This window comes from Mastomys coucha, unplaced genomic scaffold, assembly GCF_008632895.1.
Source record: "Mastomys coucha isolate ucsf_1 unplaced genomic scaffold, UCSF_Mcou_1 pScaffold14, whole genome shotgun sequence".
NCBI classification, from domain to species: Eukaryota; Metazoa; Chordata; class Mammalia; order Rodentia; family Muridae; genus Mastomys; species Mastomys coucha.
Genome location: NW_022196896.1, coordinates 44,475,864 through 44,481,388, shown reverse-complemented (window position 1 = coordinate 44,481,388; position 5,525 = coordinate 44,475,864). Strand labels below are relative to the sequence as shown.

The 5,525-nt window shown below is 44.5% G+C and overlaps 1 protein-coding gene and 1 pseudogene across 3 annotated transcripts in view; both read right to left on the bottom strand.

The window, feature by feature from the left end:
* Positions 1–5,525, bottom strand: part of Kcnb2 (potassium voltage-gated channel subfamily B member 2) — a 475,981-nt gene that overhangs the window by 175,951 nt on the left and 294,505 nt on the right. The gene's annotated exons all lie outside the window — the stretch shown is intronic.
* LOC116088192 lies at positions 3,410–4,758 on the bottom strand (annotated as a pseudogene). Its single transcript, XR_004117811.1, has one exon. The product of XR_004117811.1 is annotated as an aspartate aminotransferase, mitochondrial pseudogene (transcript).

Below are 5,525 nucleotides of genomic sequence, written 5' to 3'. Positions count from 1 at the left end.
ATATATATATATATATATATATATGTCATATTATGTGCCAAATTATGCCATTAGTAGTAACATAGAAAAGCCATGAGATGCACACAGTATTATTAGTTACAATTTACTTTCCTTAGCCCTAATAGATTATTGGATTGGCCAAACCCAAACAACAAAGAAAAAAAATCAAAAGTATCTAGCAAGGTCTTTGCTCTGAAATTTTGTTAGAAAATAACTTTCTATACACCAATGTGTTGAGAACCCAAATTTCTCATGTAATTATTCATGCCAATCTAATATGAGAAATATTTCTGCTTGGCCTCCTTATTTTATGGAAGAGAACAAAAATATTTTCCTGGCATTCATTACCAGGGGAATCTTCAAAGTATTCAGATTTAGTACTAATTTTTGGTAAATAATAAATCTGAATAGATTGCACAGGCAAATTAATCTCCATCTTATTATGTCAATGAATGACCTGTTCATTTGTAAGTTCTCCCAAAACAACACCCCAAAGCTGAAAACTGTAATTACTTTTAAATTTGAAGTGACTCAGTTTTCTTGAAGTGCCTTAAAATTACAAGAGCTGCGTTAAATATCCCATCTCTTACATCTTTGGAGAGATACCAAATTGCTGCCTATATGATTAACATTAGGCAGATGTTTGGTGAAATTACAAACAGAGCACACATATTTATATCTGTGTCCTTTTATACATTAGGGCATATCTTTCATTTGCCCTCTGGTATTTGTAATAAAAACTGAGAAAAACAGAAACAATAACATTAGATTTCAGATGTAATCAGCTACCCTGAATCGCTCCAAACAGGTGGCCTCTTGTGACAAGCAAACCTGAACAAATATTGCCTTCAGTAAATATTTCTCGGTGACATAAAAGATCATGGCTCATAAAAGTGGCAGTTTACTATAAGACGTGCCAGATGGAGTCACAGAAGGGTGATATTATGGCCTCTTTATTCTGTGAGATGGGAGTTTCACATTTATCGTGTGGTGTCTCCTATGTTATACATTATATTGCAGGGTAAACAACAGCTTTTTGGCTTCATATGTGTACAGCAGCCATTTGGAAGCGAAGGCTTTTCTTTCATGCTCTTTGAGTTTACTGAAGCTAATTTAGTTTTGATGTGTCATTACAGAGTGCTGTGAGGGACTCTGCTGCAGGGAACACGCTAGAGCTGTATTTCTGCTCAGGAGGAATCAGTATAGTGCTTGCACAAACATTTTTGGCTTTGGTTTATGTTCAGAGTCATCTTCTGAAAATTTCTAGCTTAAGTTTCTGATAATTCCCCTAAATGGAAACTTGCATGTAAGTTTTTAGTTTTGGGGAATGAAGCTGTGTGTCGAACACATTGATAGTTTAAAGGCAAATATACCCGTATCAGTGAGAGTGGGCCCTTGGTGCCATACCTACACTAGCTCATGCATTATTCTTTCCTTTAGACAATTCCAGGTTGGTTTAAAAAATTCTTACTATTTCATTACAATACATAACTTTCAATAGAAATCTCAAAGTAGTCATAGAAAACATTATTTCTTAAGTGAGTCACTTGGTGAAGTTGTTGCCGCCATCCCTGAATAATTTAATGACTGACATTCCTAGCTTCTAACTACCTTTTCCTTACACATCTGCTCTCCTGGGTCCCTCCTGAAGATTTACAGGGAAAGGGGAGCAGAAAATAGGTAAATGTATGGAGTCACTGTTTTATGCTCCCACTTACACTCCTCAGAACAATAGTGATGTGTACATATTCTCTCCTTCCTTGGAAATAACGCCTAAACCTTCCCTTTCTCCTCACAGCCTTGACTGTGCACTGACCCCACACCTCCAACGTCTGTATCTGGACATTGCAGTCTGGGTCACTTTTGCTGAATGTACTCATTAACTTGTGACAAGCATCTTGACTTCTCAAACTCCAAACCTAAGATAAGATTTCCCCCCAATGATCACATCTCTATTTGACTCCAGTAACACCTGGACAAGCTAGCCCTTCTTCTTTCAAACAATTCCTGCTCTAGGGTTTTGGCTCCCAATGCTTTAAGGACATCTTCATGACTATGACTGGTTTCTACATAATTAGGATTCTCAGTTTGCTTGTCTCTTCTGTCTTTCACTGAGGTCTTATCTGTTTACCTATCTACTTGCTTTCCCTGCTTTGTTGGCCAACAGAGAAACCAAGGAAGAGACTTTTCAGGACTTCTATATTCATCTGTGAATTATCACACCCTTACCCTGCTCTTTTTCCTCACAGGTAAAGCTAATGGAGTCCTTACTGCTTTTAACCCTAAGATTAGAAAGCCATCACACCTTAAAATCAGGAAAATCTGGGAAGTGCAGCTTCCTACATTTGTATCCTTACAACAGTCTAAGTCTGACCACTTAGCTAAAACAAATCAGCAGAACCTCTCTTCTATAATGTTGTCATTGTCTTTAATTGGCTTTTTGAAGATTATCCTGAGTCTGTTCCAAACTATTCACTAAGCAGTGTGGTGTTACTGCCCTGCTTAAGCTCATTCATTTAGTTACTTCTTATTTTTTGGGGGGGAGGGGTCTGTAGTAATTTTATTGGAACAGAGAAACCAGGCGGCAGTATGCCTACATGATTAGAGTAGATGGTGGTTATCTTTCCCAAGGGCGGAGTCTGAGCTGGGCTGGCAGCACACAAACCCCAGAATATCTCCTTCTGATCCTACCCTGCATGTCTGACTCACGTGAAGAGACAGCTGGGCAGAGGCCCCATCCCAGTAGGTGCCAATCAGTCAATCACTGAAGAGGACACTGAAATCAAGGGCAGGGTTCCACTCTCACGGCTCTTTAATAAGAGAGGAGGCTATGCCACGAGTAGAAAAACTACGCTCTCCATTCTTCGATAACTCTCGATAGGATGAGATTGGCGGTCAACCAAGCGGCGGACAAAACACTACATCTTCTACTGTCCCTGTTGAAGTGGCAACAGACCTGTTGGTTTTTGTGAAGCATACTTTCCGTAATGTGGTCTGCTGACACAGTTGCTTCACACCAGGAGAACAAACCGGAGGACAACTGTTAATGACAGAACTAGTTATTTTCCTCTTGCAGCCTCTAATATGGGAGGCTCCACCGGGGTCCACAGCGGAGGCCCTGATACCATCTGAGGCTTCAGGTAGAGCTTCTGACCTATTCCAATGCCGTGGCTGACTGGTTTTTGGTGCTGTGATTTTTCTTGCATGTGTAAACTTTCAGGAAAGCTGGAGACAAAAGGGTGAAAAAGTTTGGTTTAGAGCTGACGAAGTTCCAGATACTAGTCGTGGAAGCCTCCGGCCTACCTCTTTTCCGAGGAACGTGCACCAAGCATTATGCATCGTGGTTGGAAACAGGATCTACTCACCTCCCTCTACCACCATCCACCCTCCCTCACCCTGTATATGACTCTCATGAGTTCAAAGGCTGAAGGGAAAGTGGTCTCTGTTCCTTCGCACCTGGGAATTACTTGGTGACCTGGTGACTGGCATGGACAAGGTAGCCCACATAGCCAGAGGTGACCCCCGCCACGAAGATTCTGCCATCCTTTGTCATGAAGACTGAGAACTCCTTGGTCAGCCGCTCCACCTGCTCGGGCTTTAGACCAGTGAAACAGAACAAGCCAATCTGGTTGGTGATGTGCTGCCAGTTGTGGGAAGAGCCCTCTTCCTTCAGGTTGGAGACCAGCTGGGTCCTCACTCTGATGATGCGGTCAGCCATGCCTTTCACCTCTTGCAACCATTGCTTCTGCAAATCTGGAGAAGTCAGGATGGTTGCGGCAATCTGGGCCCCATCGAGAGGTGCGTTGTTATACAGGGAATGGATCAGGATCTTTAGCTGTGACTCCACCCTTTTGGCTTCTTCAGCATCTTTGCAAACCACTATGAAGGCTCTCACCCGCTCATCATACAGGCCCATGTTCTTGGCATATGATTGGAAGAGGCAGATATTAATGCCCTGCTCGATGAAGTGCCTCACGGCCAGCCCAGGCATCCTTATCACCATCACCGCTGGCAAAGCCTTGGTAGGCCATGTCGAAGAATGCAAAGAGATTAAGTTTCTTCACCACAGATGCCATTCCTTCCACTGCTTTGGACGCGGGTCCACGCCCGTGGGTGGTGAGCACAGGGCATGCAGGAGGAGAACACTGCTCTGGGATTTTTGGTATGTCTTCTGGGGTCAGGAGAAATCAAAGCTGCAAGTTTTGGGGTCATAGTAGAGACAACCTTGGAGCTGGATGCCAGCATCCCTGAAGATGGGCGTGTGATTTCCCTAGGGTGGTTTGGGCAGAAAGTCATCTCTGCTGAACTTAAAAAAATCTTTGCAGAAAAGTGGCTCTGACCCTTAAGGCTCCAGTCCTGGAAATGGTCTGCACAGTGACAAACCTGTCTTTCTACACTTCGTTGTTCTTGTCCAGGGCCAGTTCTGCAGAAGCCATACAAAATTCAGCCAGTCCCCCATGGGCAGGTATTCTTTGTCAGATTTTTTTTTTTTTTCAGCAATCTGAGCCTCTGCCTCCAGACACTGGGTAGCATGGAAGGCTTTCTGTTATCATCCTGGTAGGCACCAACTCCCAGGTTCACCTTCTTGCTGTTGGTATCTCTCTTGAGTGCTTTGGAAACTCCCAGGATGGGATCTGGAGGTCCCATTTCGACATGGGTCCACCAGGAGCTGGCCGTGGCAGAGGCTGCCCCAGCAAGGCTTGGGTAAAAGGGAGCAGCCATCCCAGAGAGGATGCAGCTGGAGTGCAGGAGGGCCATGGTGGGTGGTAAGACAGCAGTGGATGGTGGTAGAGCTGAGATGAGGAGGAACGTCTGCCTCGGGCTCCTAAAAGGTCTAGTTACTTCTTATTATACTGTCTGTAAATGACCACCCCATTCACCCTTACACCCTATGTTACACTGTACGTAAATGATAATCCCATTCACTCTTACACCCTGTATTAGATCTTTGTTTCACTATTGTGATATGATCCCTTACTCATGAGGTTTGAATAAGAATGGCCTGCATATATTTGGACGCTCACTTATCAGGAAGTGACACTACTTGAGAAGGATTAAGAGGTGTGGCCTTGTTGGAAGAGGTATGTCACAGGAGTGAGGTTTGAGGTCTCATATGCTCAGGCTAGGTCCAGTGTGGGTATTCTCTTCTTGCTACCTGTGGATCCAGATGTAGAACTCCCAGCTACTGTTTCAGTACCATGTCTCCCTGTGTGCCACCGTGCTTCCTTCCATGATAATGAACTAACCTTTGAAACTGTAAGCAAGCCCCAAATAAACTCTTATGCTTTCTTTTATAAGAGTTGTCGGCCATTTTCTCTCGGGTGAGTTTCTGAGACTGGAGCGGCCAGCCCGGAGGCGCCTTAGGCCAGAAACCCAGGCGGCATCCACCATTTTCTCTCGGGTGAGGTTCTGAGACTGGAGCGGCCAGCCCGGAGGCGCCTTAGGCCAGAGACCCCAGGCGGGATTCGCCATTTTCTCTCGGGTGAGGTTCTGAGACCTGAGCAGCCAGCCGGGAGCCACAGGCC